This window comes from Mobula birostris, chromosome 18 (genome assembly GCF_030028105.1).
Source record: "Mobula birostris isolate sMobBir1 chromosome 18, sMobBir1.hap1, whole genome shotgun sequence".
In the NCBI taxonomy this organism is placed as follows: Eukaryota; Metazoa; Chordata; class Chondrichthyes; order Myliobatiformes; family Myliobatidae; genus Mobula; species Mobula birostris.
The window spans coordinates 42,240,394-42,262,653 of record NC_092387.1 but is presented as its reverse complement, the minus strand read 5'-3'; the positions used below and the strand labels follow the sequence as shown (position 1 = coordinate 42,262,653).

Genomic DNA, 22,260 nt, shown 5'->3' with positions numbered 1-22,260 from the left:
GCAACACCCCACTGAATCCCCTCTGCACTACCCCAGGGAACACACCAGTGAATCCCCTCTGCAACACCCCAGAGAACACACCAGTTAATCCCCTCTGCACCACACCAGGCAACACACCAGTGAATCCTCTCTGCACCACCCTAGGCCAACACCCCAGTGAATCCACTCTGCACCACCCCAGGGCACACCCCAGTGAATCCCCTCTGCACCACCCCAGGGAACTCCACAGGGAATCCTCTCTGCACCACCCTAGGCAACGTCGCACTAAATCACCTCTGCACCACCCAAGGCAACGTCCTAGTGAATCCCCTCTGCACCACCGTAGGCAACACCCAGTGAATCCCCTCTGCCCCTACCGAGGCAACCCCCCAGTGAATTGGCTCTGCACCACCCTAGGCAACACCCCAGTGAATCCCCTCTGCACCACCCCAGGCAACACCCCAGTGAATCCTCTCTGCACCACCCCAGGCAACACCCCAGTGAATCCCCTCTGCACCACCATAGGCAACACACCAGTGAATCCCCTCTGCCCCACCCAAGGTAACACCCCAGTAAATCCCCTCTGCACCACCCTAGGCAACATATCAGTGAATACCCTCTGCACCACCCTAGGCAACACACCAGTGAATCCCCTATGCCCCACCCTAGGCAACACCCCAGTGAATACCCTCTGTACCACCCTAGGCAACACCCCAGTGAATCCCCTCTGCACCACCCTAGGCAACACCCCAGTGAATCGCCTCTGCACCACCCTAGGCAACGTCCCAGTGAATCCCCTCTGCACCACCCTAGGCAACACCCAAGTGAAGACCCTCTGCACCACCCTAAGCAACACAACAGTGAATCCCCTCTGCCCCTCCCCGAGGCAACACCCCAGTAAATCCCCTCTGTACCACCCTAGGCAACACCCCAGTGAATCCCCTCTATACCACCCTAGGCAACACCCCAGTGAATCCCCTCTGCACCACCCCAGGGAACACAGCAGTTAATCCCCTCTGCACCACACCAGGCAACACACCAGTGAATCCTCTCTGCACCACCCTAGGCAACATACCAGTGAATCCACTCTGCCCCACCCTAGGCCAACACCCCAGTGAATCCACTCTGCACCACCCCAGGGCACACCCCAGTGAATCCCCTCTGCACCACCCCAGGGAACTCCACAGGGAATCCTCTCTGCACCACCCTAGGCAACGTCGCACTAAATCACCTCTGCACCACCCAAGGCAACGTCCCAGTGAATCCCCTCTGCACCACCGTAGGCAACACCCAGTGAATCCCCTCTGCCCCTACCGAGGCAACCCCCCAGTAAATTGGCTCTGCACCACCCTAGTCAACACCCCAGTGAATGCCCTCTGCACCACCCCAGGCAACACCCCAGTGAATCCTCTCTGCACCACCCCAGGCAACACCCAGTGAATCCCCTCTGCACCACCATAGGCAACACACCAGTGAATCCCCTCTGCCCCACCCAAGGTAACACCCCAGTAAATCCCCTCTGCCCCACCCGAGGCAACATATCAGTGAATCCCCTCTGCACCACCCTAGGCAACATATCAGTGAATCCCCTCTGCACCACCCTAGGCAACACCCCAGTGAATCCCCTATGCCCCACCCTAGGCAACACCCAGGTGAATCCCCTCTGCACCACCCTAGGCAACACCCCAGTGAATCCCCTCTGCACCACCCTAGGCAACACCACAGTGAATCCCCTCTGCACCACCCTAGGCAACACCCAAGTGAAGACCCTCTGCACCACCCTAAGCAACACAACAGTGAATCCCCTCTGCCCCTCCCCGAGGCAACACCCCAGTAAATCCCCTCTGTACCACCCTAGGCAACACCCCAGTGAATCCCCTCTATACCACCCTAGGCAACACCCCAGTGAATCCCCTCTGCACCACCCCAGGGAACACAGCAGTTAATCCCCTCTGCACCACACCAGGCAACACACCAGTGAATCCTCTCTGCACCACCCTAGGCAACATACTAGTGAATCCACTCTGCCCCACCCTAGGCCAACACCCCAGTGAATCCACTCTGCACCACCCCAGGGCACACCCCAGTGAATCCCCTCTGCACCACCCCAGGGAACTCCACAGGGAATCCTCTCTGCACCACCCTAGGCAACGTCGCACTAAATCACCTCTGCACCACCCAAGGCAACGTCCCAGTGAATCCCCTCTGCACCACCGTAGGCAACACCCAGTGAATCCCCTCTGCCCCTACCGAGGCAACCCCCCAGTAAATTGGCTCTGCACCACCCTAGTCAACACCCCAGTGAATGCCCTCTGCACCACCCCAGGCAACACCCCAGTGAATCCTCTCTGCACCACCCCAGGCAACACCCAGTGAATCCCCTCTGCACCACCATAGGCAACACACCAGTGAATCCCCTCTGCCCCACCCAAGGTAACACCCCAGTAAATCCCCTCTGCCCCACCCGAGGCAACATATCAGTGAATCCCCTCTGCACCACCCTAGGCAACATATCAGTGAATCCCCTCTGCACCACCCTAGGCAACACCCCAGTGAATCCCCTATGCCCCACCCTAGGCAACACCCAGGTGAATCCCCTCTGCACCACCCTAGGCAACACCCCAGTGAATCCCCTCTGCACCACCCTAGGCAACACCACAGTGAATCCCCTCTGCACCACCCTAGGCAACGTCCCAGTGAATCCCCTCTGCACCACCCCAGGCAACACCCCAGTGAATCCTCTCTGCACCACCCCAGGCAACACCCCAGTGAATCCCCTCTGCACCACCATAGGCAACACACCAGTGAATCCCCTCTGCCCCACCCAAGGTAACACCCCAGTAAATCCCCTCTGCACCACCCTAGGCAACATATCAGTGAATACCCTCTGCACCACCCTAGGCAACACACCAGTGAATCCCCTATGCCCCACCCTAGGCAACACCCCAGTGAATACCCTCTGTACCACCCTAGGCAACACCCCAGTGAATCCCCTCTGCACCACCCTAGGCAACACCCCAGTGAATCGCCTCTGCACCACCCTAGGCAACGTCCCAGTGAATCCCCTCTGCACCACCCTAGGCAACACCCAAGTGAAGACCCTCTGCACCACCCTAAGCAACACAACAGTGAATCCCCTCTGCCCCTCCCCGAGGCAACACCCCAGTAAATCCCCTCTGTACCACCCTAGGCAACACCCCAGTGAATCCCCTCTATACCACCCTAGGCAACACCCCAGTGAATCCCCTCTGCACCACCCCAGGGAACACAGCAGTTAATCCCCTCTGCACCACACCAGGCAACACACCAGTGAATCCTCTCTGCACCACCCTAGGCAACATACTAGTGAATCCACTCTGCCCCACCCTAGGCCAACACCCCAGTGAATCCACTCTGCACCACCCCAGGGCACACCCCAGTGAATCCCCTCTGCACCACCCCAGGGAACTCCACAGGGAATCCTCTCTGCACCACCCTAGGCAACGTCGCACTAAATCACCTCTGCACCACCCAAGGCAACGTCCCAGTGAATCCCCTCTGCACCACCGTAGGCAACACCCAGTGAATCCCCTCTGCCCCTACCGAGGCAACCCCCCAGTAAATTGGCTCTGCACCACCCTAGTCAACACCCCAGTGAATGCCCTCTGCACCACCCCAGGCAACACCCCAGTGAATCCTCTCTGCACCACCCCAGGCAACACCCAGTGAATCCCCTCTGCACCACCATAGGCAACACACCAGTGAATCCCCTCTGCCCCACCCAAGGTAACACCCCAGTAAATCCCCTCTGCCCCACCCGAGGCAACATATCAGTGAATCCCCTCTGCACCACCCTAGGCAACATATCAGTGAATCCCCTCTGCACCACCCTAGGCAACACCCCAGTGAATCCCCTATGCCCCACCCTAGGCAACACCCAGGTGAATCCCCTCTGCACCACCCTAGGCAACACCCCAGTGAATCCCCTCTGCACCACCCTAGGCAACACCACAGTGAATCCCCTCTGCACCACCCTAGGCAACGTCCCAGTGAATCCCCTCTGCACCACCCTAGGTAACACCCCAGTGAATCCCCTCTGCACCTCCCTAGGCAACACCCCAGTGAATCCCCTTTGCACCACCCTAGGCAAAGTCCCAGTGAATCCCCTCTGCACCACCCTAGGCAACACCCAAGTGAAGAACCTCTGCACCACCCTAGGCAACATATCAGTGAATCCACTCTGCACCACCCTAGGCAACACCCCAGTGAATCCCCTATGCCCCACCCTAGGCAACACCCCAGTGAATCCCCTCTGCACCACCCTAGGCAACACCCCAGTGAATCCCCTCTGCACCACCCTAGGCAACGTCCCAGTGAATCCCCTCTGCACCACCCTAGGTAACACCCCAGTGAATCCCCTCTGCACCACCCTAGGCAACACCCCAGTGAATCCCCTTTGCACCACCCTAGGCAAAGTCCCAGTGAATCCCCTCTGCACCACCCTAGGCAACACCCAAGTGAAGAACCTCTGCACCACCCTAGGCAACACCCCAGTGAATCCCCTGCGCACCACCCTAGGCAACACAACAGTGAATCCCATCTGCCCCTCCCGAGGCAACACCCCAGTAAATCCCCCCTGTACCACCCTAGGCAACACCCCAGTAAATCCCCCCTGTACCACCCTAGGCTACACCCCAGTGAATCCCCTCTGCACCACCCCAGGAAACACCCCAGTGAATCCCTTCTGCCCCACTCTAGGCAACGTCCCAGTGAATACGCTCTGTACCACCTTAGGAAACACCCCAGTGAATTCCCTCTGCACCACCCTAACCAACACCCCAGTGAATCCCCTCTGCACCACCCCAGGGAACACCCCAGTGAATCCCCTCTTCACCACCCCAGGGAACACCCCAGTGAATCCCCGCTGCACCACACTAAGCAACATCCTAATGAATCCCCTCTGCCCCACCCTAGGCCAACACCCCAGTGAATCCCCTCTGCACCACCTCAGGGAACACCCCAGTGAATCCCCCCTGCACCACCCCAGGGAACACCCCAGTGAAGCCACACTGCCCCACTCTAGGGAACACCACAGTGAATCCCCCCAGCACCACCATAGGCAACGTCCCAGTGAATCCCCTTTGCACTACCCCAGGCAACACCCCACTGAATCCCCTCTGCACTACTCCAGGCAACACCCCAGTGAATCCCCTCTGCAACACCACAGGCAACACACCAGTGAATGCCCTCTGCTCCACCCCAGGCAACACACCAGTCAATCCCCTCTGCACCACCCCAGGGAACACACCAGTTAATCCCGTCTGCACCACCACAGGCAACACACCAGTGAATCCCCTCTGCACCACCCCAGGCAACACACCAGTGAATATCCTCTGCACCACCCCAGGGAACTCCACAGGGAATCCCCTCTGCACCACCCTAGGCAACATCGCACTAAATCACCTCTGCACCACCCTAGGCAACGTCCCAGTGAATCCGCTCTGCACCACCGTAGGCAACACCCAGTGAATCCCCTCTGCCCCTACCGAGGCAACCCCCCATTGAATTGACTCTGCACCACCCCAGGCAACACCCCAGTGAATCCTCTCTGCACCACCCTAGGCAACACACCAGTGAATCCCCACTGCCCCACTCAAGGTAACACCCCAGTGAATCCCCTCTGCACCACCCTAGGCAACACATCAGTGAATCCCCTCTGCACCACCCTAGGGAACGTCCCAGTGAATCCCCTCTGCACCACCCTAGGCAACACTCCAGTGAATCCCCTATGCCCCACCCCAGGCAACACCCCAGTGAATCCCCTCTGCACCACCCTAGGCAACATCCCAGTGAATCCCCTCTGCACCACCCTAGGCAACACCCAAGTGAAGAACTTCTGCACCACCCTAGGCAACACCCCAGTGAATCCCATGTGCACCACCCTAGGCAACACCCCAGTGAATCCCCTCTGCCCCACCCTAGGCCAGCACTCCAGTGAATCCCCTCTGCACCACCCCAGGGAACACCCCAGTGAATCCCCTCTGCACCACACTAAGCAACATCCTAATGAATCCCCTCTGCCCCACCGTAGGCCAACACCCCAGTGAATCCCCTCTGCACCACCCCAGGGAACACCCCAGTGAATCCCCTCTGCACCACCCTAGGCAACGTCCCAGTGAATCCCCTCTGCACCACCCTAGGCAACACCCCAGTGAATCCCCTCTGCACCACCCTAGGCAACACACCAGTGAATCCCCTCTGCCCCTCCCGAGGCAACACCCCAGTAAATCCCCTCTGCACCACCCCACGTCAACACCCCAGTGAATCCCCTCTGCACCACCCAAGGCAACGTCCCACTGAATCCCCTCTACACCACCCTAAGCAACATATCAGTGAATCCCCTCTGCACCACCCTAGGCAACACCCCACTGAATCCCCTCTGCACTACCCCAGGCAACACCCCAGTTAATCCCCTCTGCAACACCCCAGGGAACACACCAGTTAATCCCCTCTGCAACACCCCAGGGAACACACCAGTGAATCCCCTCTGCAACACCCCAGAGAACACACCAGTTAATCCCCTCTGCACCACACCAGGCAACACACCAGTGAATCCTCTCTGCACCACCCTAGGCAACATACTAGTGAATCCACTCTGCCCCACCCTAGGCCAACACCCCAGTGAATCCACTCTGCACCACCCCAGGGCACACCCCAGTGAATCCCCTCTGCACCACCCCAGGGAACTCCACAGGGAATCCTCTCTGCACCACCCTAGGCAACGTCGCACTAAATCACCTCTGCACCACCCAAGGCAACGTCCCAGTGAATCCCCTCTGCACCACCGTAGGCAACACCCAGTGAATCCCCTCTGCCCCTACCAAGGCAACCCCCCAGTGAATTGGCTCTGCACCACCCTAGGCAACACCCCAGTGAATCCCCTCTGCACCACCCTAGGCAACACCCCAGTGAATCCCCTCTGCACCACCCTAGGCAATACCCCAGTGAATCCCCTCTGACCCACCCTAGGCAACACGCCAGTGAATCCCCTCTGCACCACCCCAGGCATCGTCCCAGTGAATCCCCTCTGCACCACACTAGGCAACACACCAGTGAATCCCCTCTGCCCCTCCCGAGGCAACACCCAAGTAAATCCCCTCTGTACCACCCCAGACAACACCCCAGTGAATCCCTTCTGCACCACCCTAGGCAACATCCTAATGAATCCCCTCTGCCCCACCCTAAGCCAACACCCCAGTGAATCCCGTCTGCACCACCCTAGGCAACGTCCCACTGAATCCCCTCTGCACCACCCTAGGGAAAACCCCAGTTAATCCCCTCTGCATCACCCTAGGCAACACACCAGTGAATCCCCTCTGCACCATCCTAGGCAACACCCCAGAGAATCCCCTCTGACCCACCCTAGGCAACACCGCAGTGAATACCCTCTGCACCACCCGAGGCAACATATCAGTGAATCCCCTCTGCACCACCCTAGGCAACACCCCAGTGAAGACCCTCTGCACCACCTTAGGCAACACCACACTGAATCCCCTCTGCCCCTCCCGAGGCAACAGCCCAGTGAATCCCCTCTGCACCACCCCAGGCAAGACACCAGTTAATCCCCGCTGCACCACCCCAGGCAACACCCCAGTTAATCCCCGCTGCATCACCCGAGGCAACGTCCCAGTGAATCCCCTCTGCACCACCCTAGGCAACACCCGCAGTGAATCCCCTCTGCACCACTCTAGGCAACACACCAGTGAATCCCCTCTGCACCACCCCAGGCAACACCCCAGTTAATCCCCTCTGCATCACCCTAGGCAACGTCCCACTGAATCCCCTCTGCACCACCCTAGGCAAAACCCCAGGTAATCCCCTCTGCACCACTCGAGCCAACACACCAGTGAATCCCCTCTGCCCCACACTAGGCAACGTCCTAGTGAATCCCCTCTGGATCACCCTAGCCAACACCCCAGTGAATCCCCTCTGCACCACCCCAGGCAACACCCCAGTTAATCCCCTCTGCATCACCCTAGGCAAAGTCCCACTGAATCCCCTCTGCACCACCCTAGGCAAAGTCCCACTGAATCCCCTCTGCACCACCCTAGGCAAAACCCCAGGTAATCCCCTCTGCACCACTCGAGCCAACACACCAGTGAATCCCCTCTGCCCCACACTAGGCAACGTCCTAGTAAATCCCCTCTGGATCACCCTAGCCAACACCCCAGTGAATCCCCTCTGCACCACACTAGGCAACATCCCACTGAATCCCCTCTGCACCGCCCCAGGAAACGTCCCAGTGAATCCCCTCTGCATCACCCTAGGCACCGTCCCAGTAAATCCCCTCTACACCACCCTAGGCAACACCCCAATGAATCCCCTCTACCCCACCCTAGGCAACGTCCTAGTGAATCCCCTCTTCATCACCCCAGGGAACACCCCAGTGAATCCCCTCAAACCCACCCGAGGCAACACACCAGTGAATCCCCTCTGCACCACCCTAGGCAACGTCCCAGTGAATCCCCTCTGCACCACCCCAGGAAACGTCCCAGTGAATCCCCTCTGCATCACCCTAGGCACCGTCCCAGTAAATCCCCTCTGCACCACCCTAGGCAACACCCCAGTGAATCCCCTCTGCCCCACCCCAGTCAATGTCCCAGTAAAACCCCTCTGCACCACCCTAGGCAACACCCCAGTGAATCCCCTCTGCACTACCCAAAGCAACGTCCTAGTGAATCCCTTCTGCATCACCCTAGGCAACACCCCAGTGAATCTCCTCTGCACCACCCTAGGCAACGTCCCAGTGAATCCCCTCTGCCCCACCCCAGGGAACACACCAGTGAATCCCCTCAAACCCACCCCAGGCAACACACCAGTGAATCCCCTCTGCACCACCCTAGGCACCATCCCAGTGAATCCACTCTGCCCCACCCTAGGCAACACCCCAGTGAATCCCCTCTGCTCCACACTAGGCAACACACCAGTGAATCCCCTCTGCCCCTCCCCAGGCAACACCCCAGTGAATCCCCTCTGTACCACCCTAGGCAACACCCCAGTGAATCCCCTCTGCAACATCCCAGGCAACACCCCAGTTTACCCCCTCTGCACCACCCCAGTGAATCCCCTGTGCACCACCCTAGGCAACATCCCACTGAATCCCCTCTGCACCACCCTAGGCAAAACTCCAGTTAATACCATCTGCACCACCCTAGGCAACACCCCAGTGAATCCCCGCTGCACCACCCCAGGCAACACCCCAGTTAATCCCCTCTGCATCACCCGAGGCAACGTCCCAGTGAATCCCCTCTGCACCACCCTAGGCAACACACCAGTGAATCCCCTCTGCCCCTCCTGAGGCAACACCCCAGTGAATCCCCTCTGTACCACCCGAGGCAACACCCCAGTGAATCCCCTCTGCAACATCCCAGGCGACACCCCAGTTTACCCCCTCTGCACCACCCCAGTGAATCCCCTGAGCACCACCCTGGGCAACATCCTAATGAATCCCCACTGCCCCACCCTAGGCCAACACACCAGAGAATCCCCTCTGCACCACCCCAGGGAACACCCAGTGAATCCCCTCTGCACCACCCTGGGCACGTCCCACTGACTCCCCTCTGCACCACCCTAGGCAACATATCAGTGAATCGCCTCTGCACCACCCTAGGCAACACACCAGTGAATCCCCTCTGCATCGCCCCAAGCAACGTCCCAGTGAATCCGCTCTGCACCGCCCTAGGCAACACCCGCAGTGAATCCCCTCTGCACCACTCTAGGCAACGTCCTAGTGAATCCCCTCTGGATCACCCCAGCCAACACCCTAGTGAATCCCCTCTGCACCACCCTAGGCAACGGCCCAGTGAATCCCCTCTGCACCACCCCAGGAAACGTCCCAGTGAATCCCCTCTGCCCCACCCCAGTCAATGTCCCAGTAAACCCCCTCTGCACCACCCTAGGCAACACCCCAGTGAATCCCCTCTGCACCACCCTAGGCAACGTCCTAGTGAATCCCTTCTGCATCACCCTAGGCAACACCCCAGTGAATCCCCTCTGCCCCACCCCAGGCAACGTCCAAGTGAATCCCATCTGCACCACCCTAGGCAACGTCCCACTGAATCCCCTCTACACCACCCTAGGCAACATATCAGTGAATCGCCTCTGCACCACCCTAGGCAACACCCCAGTGAATCCTCTCTGCCCCTCCCTAGGCAACACACCAGTGAATCCCCTCTGCCCCTCCCTAGGCAACGTCCCAGTGAATCCACTCTGCACCACCCTAGGCAACACCCCAGTGAATCCCTTCTGCACCACCCTAGACAACATCCTAATGAATCCCCTCTGCTCCACCCTAGGCCAACACCCCAGTGAATCCCCTCTGCACCACCCCAGGGAACACCCCAGTGAATCCCCTCTGCACCACCCTAGGCAACAGCCCAGTGAATCCCCTCTGACCCACCGTAGGCAACACCCCAGTGAATCCCCTTTGCCCCACACTAGACAACACACCAGTGAATCCCCTCTGCCCCTCCCGAGGCAACACCCAAGTAAATCCCTTCTGTACCACCCTAGGCAACACCCCAGTGAATCCCCTCTGCACCACCCTAGGCAACCTCCCAGTAAATACCCTCTGCACCACCCTAGGCAACACCCCAGTGAATCCCCTCTGCACCACCCTAGGCAACGTCCCAGTGAATCCCCTCTGCCCCACCCCAGGGAACACACCAGTGAATCCCCTCAAACCCACCCCAGGCAACACACCAGTGAATCCCCTCTGTACCACCCTAGGCAACACCCCAGTGAATCCCCTCTGCAACATCCCAGGCAACACCCCAGTTTACCCCCTCTGCACCACCCCAGTGAATCCCCTGTGCACCACCCTAGGCAACATCCCACTGAATCCCCTCTGCACCACCCTAGGCAAAACTCCAGTTAATACCATCTGCACCACCCTAGGCAACACCCCAGTGAATCCCCTCTGCACCACCCCAGGCAACACACCAGTGAATCCCCTCTGCCCCCCCCCCCCGAGACAACAGCCCAGTGAATCCCCTCTGCACCACCTCAGGCAACACCGCAGTTAATTCACGCTGCACCACCCCAGGCAACAACCGCAGTAAATCCCCTCTGCACCACTCTAGGCAACACACCAGTGAATCGCCTCTGCCCACACCAGGCAACGTCCTAGTGAATCCCCTCTGCCCCTTCTGAGGCAACACCCCGGTGACTCCCCTCTGCAGCACCACAGGCAACACCCCAGTTAATCCCCTCTGCACCACCCCAGGCAACACCCCAGTTAATCCCCTCTGCATCTCCCAAGGCAACGTCCCAGTTAATCCCCTCTGCATCTCCCAAGGCAACGTCCCAGTTAATCCCCTCTGCATCTCCCAAGGCAACATCCCAGTGAATCCGCTCTGCATCGCCCTAGGCAACACCTGCAGTGAGTCCCCTCTGCACCACTCTAGGCAACACACCAGTGAATCCCCTCTGCCCCACACTAGGCAACGTCCTACTGAATCCCCTCTGGATCACACTAGCCAACACCCCAGAGAATCCCCTCTACACCACTCTAGGCAACGTCCCAGTGAATCCCATCTGCACCACCCCAGGAAACATCCCAGTGAATCCCCTCTGCATCACCCTAGGCACCGTCCCAGTGAATCCCCTCTGCACCACCCTAGGCAACACCCCAGTGAATCCCCTCTGCCCCACCCTAGGCAACGTCCCAGTGAATCCCCCCTGCACCCCCCCCAGTCAATGTCCCAGTAAATCCCCTCTGCACCACCCGAAGCAACACCCCAGTGAATCCCCTCTGCACCACCCTAGGCAACATCCCAGTGAATCCCCTCTGCACCACCCTAGACAACATTCTAGTGATTCCACTCTGCACCACACCAGGCAACGTCCTAGTGAATCCCCTCTGCACCACCCTAGGCAATGTCCCAGTGAATCGCCTCCGCACCACCTCAGGCACCACCCCAGTGAATTGCCTCTGTAGCACACTAGACAACGTCCTAGTGAATCCCCACTGCAGCACCCTAGGCAACGTTCCAGTGAATCCCCTCTGCCCCACCCTAAGCAACACACCAGTGAATCTCCTCTGCACCACCCTAGGCAACATCCCAGTGAATCCCCTCTGCACTACCCTAGGCAACGTCCTAGTGCATCCCTTCTGCATCACCCTAGGCAACACACCAGTGAATCCTCTCTGCACCACCCTAGGCAACACCCCAGTAAATCCCCTCTGCCCCTTCCGAGGCTACAGCCCAGTGAATCCCCTCTGCACCACCCCAGGCAACACACCAGTTAATCCCCTCTGCACCACCCCAGGCAACACCCCAGTTAATCCCCTCTGCATCACCCTAGGCAACGTCCCAGTGAAGCCCCTCTGCACCACCCAAGGCAACATATCAGTGAATCCCCTCTGCACCACCCCAGATAACACCCCAGAGAATCCCCTCTGACCCACCCTAGGCAACACCCCAGTGAAGACCCTCTGCACCACCCTAGGCAACACCACAGTGAATCCCCTCTGCACCACCCTAGGCAACACAGCAGTGAATCCCCTCTGCCCCTCCCGAGGCAACACCCCAGTAAATCCCCTCTGTACCACCCTAGGCAACACCCCAGTGAATCCCCGCTGCACCACCCCAGACAGCACCCCAGTTAATCCCCGCTGCACCACCCAAGACAACACCCCAGTGAATCCCCTCTGCACCACTCTAGGCAACACACCAGTGAATCCCCTATGCCCCACACCAGGCAACGTCCTAGTGAATCCCCTCTGGAACACCCTAGGCAACAGCCCAGTGAATCCCCTCTGCACCACCCTAGGTAACACCCCAGTGAATACCCTCTGCCCCTCCAGAGGCAACACCCCAGTGAATCACCTCTACACCACCCAGGCAACGTCCCAGTGAATCCCCTGTGCACCACCCCAGGGAACACCCCAGTGAATCGCCTCTGCACCACCCTAGGCAACGTCCCACTGAATCCCCTCTGCACCACCCTAGGCAACATATCAGTGAATCCCCTCTGCACCACCCAAGGCAACACCCCAGAGAATCCCCTCTGACCCACCCTAGGCAGCACCCCAGTGAATACCCTCTGCACCACCCTAGGCAACATATCAGTGAATCCCCTCTGCCCCTCCCGAGGCAACACCCCAGTAAATCCCCTCTGTACCACCCAAGGCAACACCACAGTGAATCCCCTCTGCACCACCCCAAGCAACACACCAGTGAATCCCCTCTGCACCACCCCAGGCAACACACCAGTCAATCCCCTCTGCACCACCAGGCAACATCCTAATGAATCCCCTCTGCCCCACCCTAGGCCAACACCCCAGTGAATCCCCTCTGCACCACCCCAGGCAACACCCCAGTGAATCCCCTCTGCCCCTCCCGAGGCAACAGCCCAGTGAATCCCCTCTGCACCACCCCAGGCAAGACACCAGTTAATCCCCGCTGCACCACCCCAGGCAACACCCCAGTTAATCCCCTCTGCATCACCCGAGGCAACGTCCCAGTGAATCCCCTCTGCACCACCACAGGCAACGTCCCAATGAATCCCCTCTGCACCACCCTAGGCAACACACCAGTGAATCCCCTCTGCCCCTCCTGAGGCAACACCCCAGTGAATCCCCTCTGTACCACCCGAGGCAACACCCCAGTGAATCCCCTCTGCAACATCCCAGGCGACACCCCAGTTTACCCCCTCTGCACCACCCCAGTGAATCCCCTGAGCACCACCCTGGGCAACATCCTAATGAATCCCCACTGCCCCACCCTAGGCCAACACACCAGAGAATCCCCTCTGCACCACCCCAGGGAACACCCAGTGAATCCCCTCTGCACCACCCTGGGCAACGTCCCACTGACTCCCCTCTGCACCACCCTAGGCAACATATCAGTGAATCGCCTCTGCACCACCCTAGGCAACACACCAGTGAATCCCCTCTGCATCGCCCCAAGCAACGTCCCAGTGAATCCGCTCTGCACCGCCCTAGGCAACACCCGCAGTGAATCCCCTCTGCACCACTCTAGGCAACGTCCTAGTGAATCCCCTCTGGATCACCCCAGCCAACACCCCAGTGAATCCCCTCTGCACCACCCTAGGCAACGTCCCAGTGAATCCCCTCTGCACCACCCCAGGAAACGTCCCAGTGAATCCCCTCTGCATCACCCTAGGCACCGTCCCAGTAAATCCCCTCTGCACCACCCTAGGCAACACCCCAGTGAATCCCCTCTGCCCCACCCCAGTCAATGTCCCAGTAAAACCCCTCTGCACCACCCTAGGCAACACCCCAGTGAATCCCCTCTGCACTACCCAAAGCAACGTCCTAGTGAATCCCTTCTGCATCACCCTAGGCAACACCCCAGTGAATCCCCTCTGCACCACCCTAGGCAACGTCCCAGTGAATCCCCTCTGCCCCACCCCAGGGAACACACCAGTGAATCCCCTCAAACCCACCCCAGGCAACACACCAGTGAATCCCCTCTGCACCACCCTAGGCACCATCCCAGTGAATCCACTCTGCCCCACCCTAGGCAACACCCCAGTGAATCCCCTCTGCTCCACACTAGGCAACACACCAGTGAATCCCCTCTGCCCCTCCCCAGGCAACACCCCAGTGAATCCCCTCTGTACCACCCTAGGCAACACCCCAGTGAATCCCCTCTGCAACATCCCAGGCAACACCCCAGTTTACCCCCTCTGCACCACCCCAGTGAATCCCCTGTGCACCACCCTAGGCAACATCCCACTGAATCCCCTCTGCACCACCCTAGGCAAAACTCCAGTTAATACCATCTGCACCACCCTAGGCAACACCCCAGTGAATCCCCGCTGCACCACCCCAGGCAACACCCCAGTTAATCCCCTCTGCATCACCCGAGGCAACGTCCCAGTGAATCCCCTCTGCACCACCACAGGCAACGTCCCAATGAATCCCCTCTGCACCACCCTAGGCAACACACCAGTGAATCCCCTCTGCCCCTCCTGAGGCAACACCCCAGTGAATCCCCTCTGTACCACCCGAGGCAACACCCCAGTGAATCCCCTCTGCAACATCCCAGGCGACACCCCAGTTTACCCCCTCTGCACCACCCCAGTGAATCCCCTGAGCACCACCCTGGGCAACATCCTAATGAATCCCCACTGCCCCACCCTAGGCCAACACACCAGAGAATCCCCTCTGCACCACCCCAGGGAACACCCAGTGAATCCCCTCTGCACCACCCTGGGCAACGTCCCACTGACTCCCCTCTGCACCACCCTAGGCAACATATCAGTGAATCGCCTCTGCACCACCCTAGGCAACACACCAGTGAATCCCCTCTGCATCGCCCCAAGCAACGTCCCAGTGAATCCGCTCTGCACCGCCCTAGGCAACACCCGCAGTGAATCCCCTCTGCACCACTCTAGGCAACGTCCTAGTGAATCCCCTCTGGATCACCCCAGCCAACACCCTAGTGAATCCCCTCTGCACCACCCTAGGCAACGGCCCAGTGAATCCCCTCTGCACCACCCCAGGAAACATCCCAGTGAATCCCCTCTGCATCACCCTAGGCACCGTCCCAGTAAATCCCCTCTGCACCACCCTAGGCAACACCCCAGTGAATCCCCTCTGCCCCACCCCAGTCAATGTCCCAGTAAACCCCCTCTGCACCACCCTAGGCAACACCACAGTGAATCCCCTCTGCACCACCCTAGGCAACGTCCTAGTGAATCCCTTCTGCATCACCCTAGGCAACACCCCAGTGAATCCCCTCTGCCCCACCCCAGGCAACGTCCAATTGAATCCCCTATGCATCACCCGAGGCAACACCCCAGTGAATCCCCTCTGCACCACCCCAGGGAACACACCAGTGAATCCCCTCAAACCCACCCCAGGCAACACACCAGTGAATCCCCTCTGCACCACCCTAGGCACCATCCCAGTGAATCCACTCTGCCCCACCCTAGGCAACACCCCAGTGAATCCCCTCTGCTCCACACTAGGCAACACACCAGTGAATCCCCTCTGCCCCTCCCCAGGCAACACCCCAGTGAATCCCCTCTGTACCACCCTAGGCAACACCCCAGTGAATCCCCTCTGCAACATCCCAGGCAACACCCCAGTTTACCCCCTCTGCACCACCCCAGTGAATCCCCTGTGCACCACCCTAGGCAACATCCCACTGAATCCCCTCTGCACCACCCTAGGCAAAACTCCAGTGAATCCCCTCTGCACCACCCGAGGCAACACACCAGTGAATCCCGACCGCCCCTCCCGAGGCAACACCCCAGTGAATCCCCTCTGCCCCCCCCCCCCCGAGACAACAGCCCAGTGAATCCCCTCTGCACCACCCCAGGCAAGACACCAGTTAATCCCCGCTGCACCACCCCAGGCAACACCCCAGCTAATCCCCTCTGCATCACCCGAGGCAACGTCCCAGTGAATCCCCTCTGCACCACCACAGGCAACGTCCCAATGAATCCCCTCTGCACCACCCTAGGCAACACACCAGTGAATCCCCTCTGCCCCTCCTGAGGCAACACCCCAGTGAATCCCCTCTGTACCACCCGAGGCAACACCCCAGTGAATCCCCTCTGCAACATCCCAGGCGACACCCCAGTTTACCCCCTCTGCACCCCCCCAGTGAATCCCCTGAGCACCACCCTGGGCAACATCCTAATGAATCCCCACTGCCCCACCCTAGGCCAACACACCAGAGAATCCCCTCTGCACCACCCCAGGGAACACCCAGTGAATCCCCTCTGCACCACCCTGGGCAACGTCCCACTGACTCCCCTCTGCACCACCCTAGGCAACATATCAGTGAATCGCCTCTGCACCACCCTAGGCAACACACCAGTGAATCCCCTCTGCATCGCCCCAAGCAACGTCCCAGTGAATCCGCTCTGCACCGCCCTAGGCAACACCCGCAGTGAATCCCCTCTGCACCACTCTAGGCAACGTCCTAGTGAATCCCCTCTGGATCACCCCAGCCAACACCCCAGTGAATCCCCTCTGCACCACCCTAGGCAACGTCCCAGTGAATCCCCTCTGCACCACCCCAGGAAACGTCCCAGTGAATCCCCTCTGCATCACCCTAGGCACCGTCCCAGTAAATCCCCTCTGCACCACCCTAGGCAACACCCCAGTGAATCCCCTCTGCCCCACCCCAGTCAATGTCCCAGTAAAACCCCTCTGCACCACCCTAGGCAACACCCCAGTGAATCCCCTCTGCACTACCCAAAGCAACGTCCTAGTGAATCCCTTCTGCATCACCCTAGGCAACACCCCAGTGAATCCCCTCTGCACCACCCTAGGCAACGTCCCAGTGAATCCCCTCTGCCCCACCCCAGGGAACACACCAGTGAATCCCCTCAAACCCACCCCAGGCAACACACCAGTGAATCCCCTCTGCACCACCCTAGGCACCATCCCAGTGAATCCACTCTGCCCCACCCTAGGCAACACCCCAGTGAATCCCCTCTGCTCCACACTAGGCAACACACCAGTGAATCCCCTCTGCCCCTCCCCAGGCAACACCCCAGTGAATCCCCTCTGTACCACCCTAGGCAACACCCCAGTGAATCCCCTCTGCAACATCCCAGGCAACACCCCAGTTTACCCCCTCTGCACCACCCCAGTGAATCCCCTGTGCACCACCCTAGGCAACATCCCACTGAATCCCCTCTGCACCACCCTAGGCAAAACTCCAGTTAATACCATCTGCACCACCCTAGGCAACACCCCAGTGAATCCCCGCTGCACCACCCCAGGCAACACCCCAGTTAATCCCCTCTGCATCACCCGAGGCAACGTCCCAGTGAATCCCCTCTGCACCACCACAGGCAACGTCCCAATGAATCCCCTCTGCACCACCCTAGGCAACACACCAGTGAATCCCCTCTGCCCCTCCTGAGGCAACACCCCAGTGAATCCCCTCTGTACCACCAGAGGCAACACCCCAGTGAATCCCCTCTGCAACATCCCAGGCGACACCCCAGTTTACCCCCTCTGCACCACCCCAGTGAATCCCCTGAGCACCACCCTGGGCAACGTCCTAATGAATCCCCACTGCCCCACCCTAGGCCAACACACCAGAGAATCCCCTCTGCACCACCCCAGGGAACACCCAGTGAATCCCCTCTGCACCACCCTGGGCAACGTCCCACTGACTCCCCTCTGCACCACCCTAGGCAACATATCAGTGAATCGCCTCTGCACCACCCTAGGCAACACACCAGTGAATCCCCTCTGCATCGCCCCAAGCAACGTCCCAGTGAATCCGCTCTGCACCGCCCTAGGCAACACCCGCAGTGAATCCCCTCTGCACCACTCTAGGCAACGTCCTAGTGAATCCCCTCTGGATCACCCCAGCCAACACCCTAGTGAATCCCCTCTGCACCACCCTAGGCAACGGCCCAGTGAATCCCCTCTGCACCACCCCAGGAAACGTCCCAGTGAATCCCCTCTGCATCACCCTAGGCACCGTCCCAGTAAATCCCCTCTGCACCACCCTAGGCAACACCCCAGTGAATCCCCTCTGCCCCACCCCAGTCAATGTCCCAGTAAACCCCCTCTGCACCACCCTAGGCAACACCCCAGTGAATCCCCTCTGCACCACCCTAGGCAACGTCCTAGTGAATCCCTTCTGCATCACCCTAGGCAACACCCCAGTGAATCCCCTCTGCCCCACCCCAGGCAACGTCCAAGTGAATCCCCTATGCATCACCCTAGGCAACACCCCAGTGAATCCCCTCTGCACCACCCCAGGGAACACACCAGTGAATCCCCTCAAACCCACCCCAGGCAACACACCAGTGAATCCCCTCTGCACCACCCTAGGCACCATCCCAGTGAATCCACTCTGCCCCACCCTAGGCAACACCCCAGTGAATCCCCTCTGCTCCACACTAGGCAACACACCAGTGAATCCCCTCTGCCCCTCACCAGGCAACACCCCAGTGAATCCCCTCTGTACCACCCTAGGCAACACCCCAGTGAATCCCCTCTGCAACATCCCAGGCAACACCCCAGTTTACCCCCTCTGCACCACCCCAGTGAATCCCCTGTGCACCACCCTAGGCAACATCCCACTGAATCCCCTCTGCACCACCCTAGGCAAAACTCCAGTGAATCCCCTCTGCACCACCCCAGGCAACACACCAGTGAATCCCGACCGCCCCTCCCGAGGCAACACCCCAGTGAATCCCCTCTGCCCCCCCCCCGAGACAACAGCCCAGTGAATCCCCTCTGCACCACCTCAGGCAACACCACAGTTAATTCACGCTGCACCACCCCAGGCAACAACCGCAGTAAATCCCCTCTGCACCACTCTAGGCAACACACCAGTGAATCGCCTCTGCCCACACCAGGCAACGTCCTAGTGAATCCCCTCTGCCCCTTCTGAGGCAACACCCCGGTGACTCCCCTCTGCAGCACCACAGGCAACACCCCAGTTAATCCCCTCTGCACCACCCCAGGCAACACCCCAGTTAATCCCCTCTGCATCTCCCAAGGCAACGTCCCAGTTAATCCCCTCTGCATCTCCCAAGGCAACATCCCAGTGAATCCGCTCTGCATCGCCCTAGGCAACACCCGCAGTGAGTCCCCTCTGCACCACTCTAGGCAACACACCAGTGAATCCCCTCTGCCCCACACTAGGCAACGTCCTACTGAATCCCCTCTGGATCACACTAGCCAACACCCCAGCAAATCCCCTCTACACCACCCTAGGCAACGTCCCAGTGAATCCCATCTGCACCACCCCAGGAAACATCCCAGTGAATCCCCTCTGCATCACCCTAGGCACTGTCCCAGTGAATCCCCTCTGCACCACCCGAAGCAACACCCCAGTGAATCCCCTCTGCACCACCCTAGGCAACATCCCAGTGAATCCCCTCTGCACCACCCTAGGCAACATTCTAGTGATTCCACTCTGCACCACACCAGGCAACGTCCTAGTGAATCCCCTCTGCCCCACCCTAGGCAACGTCCTAGTGAATCCCCTCTGCACCACCCTAGGCAATGTCCCAGTGAATCGCCTCCGCACCACCTCAGGCACCACCCCAGTGAATTGCCTCTGTAGCACACTAGGCAACGTCCTAGTGAATCCACACTGCAGCACCCTAGGCAACGTTCCAGTGAATCCCCTCTGCCCCACCCTAAGCAACACACCAGTGAATCTCCTCTGCACCACCCTAGGCAACGTCCCAGTGAATCCCCTCTGCACTACCCTAGGCAACGTCCTAGTGCATCCCTTCTGCATCACCCTAGGCAACACACCAGTGAATCCTCTCTGCACCACCCTAGGCAAAACTCCAGTGAATCCCCTCTGCACCACCCCAGGCAACACACCAGTGAATCCCGACCGCCCCTCCCGAGGCAACACCCCAGTGAATCCCCTCTGCCCCCCCCCCCCCGAGACAACAGCCCAGTGAATCCCCTCTGCACCACCTCAGGCAACACCACAGTTAATTCACGCTGCACCACCCCAGGCAACAACCGCAGTAAATCCCCTCTGCACCACTCTAGGCAACACACCAGTGAATCGCCTCTGCCCACACCAGGCAACGTCCTAGTGAATCCCCTCTGCCCCTTCTGAGGCAACACCCCGGTGACTCCCCTCTGCAGCACCACAGGCAACACCCCAGTTAATCCCCTCTGCACCACCCCAGGCAACACCCCAGTTAATCCCCTCTGCATCTCCCAAGGCAACGTCCCAGTTAATCCCCTCTGCATCTCCCAAGGCAACATCCCAGTGAATCCGCTCTGCATCGCCCTAGGCAACACCCGCAGTGAGTCCCCTCTGCACCACTCTAGGCAACACACCAGTGAATCCCCTCTGCCCCACACTAGGCAACGTCCTACTGAATCCCCTCTGGATCACACTAGCCAACACCCCAGCAAATCCCCTCTACACCACCCTAGGCAACGTCCCAGTGAATCCCATCTGCACCACCCCAGGAAACATCCCAGTGAATCCCCTCTGCATCACCCTAGGCACTGTCCCAGTGAATCCCCTCTGCACCACCCTAGGCAACACCCCAGTGAATCCCCTCTGCCCCACCCTAGGCAACGTCCCAGTGAATCCCCCCTGCACCCCCCCCCAGTCAATGTCCCAGTAAATCCCCTCTGCACCACCCGAAGCAACACCCCAGTGAATCCCCTCTGCACCAACCTAGGCAACATCCCAGTGAATCCCCTCTGCACCACCCTAGGCAACATTCTAGTGATTCCACTCTGCACCACACCAGGCAACGTCCTAGTGAATCCCCTCTGCCCCACCCTAGGCAACGTCCCAGTGAATCCCCTCTGCACCACCCTAGGCAATGTCCCAGTGAATCGCCTCCGCACCACCTCAGGCACCACCCCAGTGAATTGCCTCTGTAGCACACTACGCAACGTCCTAGTGAATCCCCTCTGCAGCACCCTAGGCAACGTTCCAGTGAATCCCCTCTGCCCCACCCTAAGCAACACACCAGTGAATCTCCTCTGCACCACCCTAGGCAACGTCCCAGTGAATCCCCTCTGCACTACCCTAGGCAACGTCCTAGTGCATCCCTTCTGCATCACCCTAGGCAACACACCAGTGAATCCTCTCTGCACCACCCTAGGCAACACCCCAGTGAATCCCCTCTGCCCCTTCCGAGGCTACAGCCCAGTGAATCCCCTCTGCACCACCCCAGGCAACACCCCAGTTAATCCCCTCTGCACCACCCCAGGCAACACCCCAGTTAATCCCCTCTGCATCACCCTAGGCAACGTCCCAGTGAATCCCCTCTGCATCACCCTAGGCACCGTCCCAGTAAATCCCCTCTGCACCATCCAAGGCAACACCCCAGTGAATCCCCTCTGCCCCACCCTAGGCAATGTCCTAGTGAATCCCCTCTACATCACCCGAGGCAACACCCCAGTGAATCGCCTCTGCACCAACACAGGCAACGTCCCAATGAATCCCCTCTGCACTACCCCATTCAATGTCCCAGTAAATCCCCTCTGCACCACCCTAGGCAACACTCCAGTGAATCCCCTCTGCACAACCCAAGGCAACGTCCCAGTGAATCCCCTCTGCCCCACCCCAGTGAACACACCAGTGAATCCCCTCAAACCCACCCAAGGCAACACACCAGTGAATCCCCTCTGCACCACCCCAGGCAACACCGCAGTGAATCTCCTTTGCCCCACCCTAGGCAACACCCCAGTAAATGCCCTCTGCACCACACCAGGCAACACACCAGTGAATCCCATCTGCACCACCCTAGGCAACGTACCACAGAATCCCCTCTACACCACCCTAGGCAACA

The 22,260-nt window shown here is 59.2% G+C and overlaps 1 protein-coding gene across 1 annotated transcript in view; it reads right to left on the bottom strand.

Annotated features, from left to right (window-relative positions):
- Nucleotides 1-22,260, bottom strand: part of LOC140211882 (glutamate receptor ionotropic, delta-1-like) — a 993,352-nt gene that overhangs the window by 731,885 nt on the left and 239,207 nt on the right. The window lies entirely within an intron of this gene.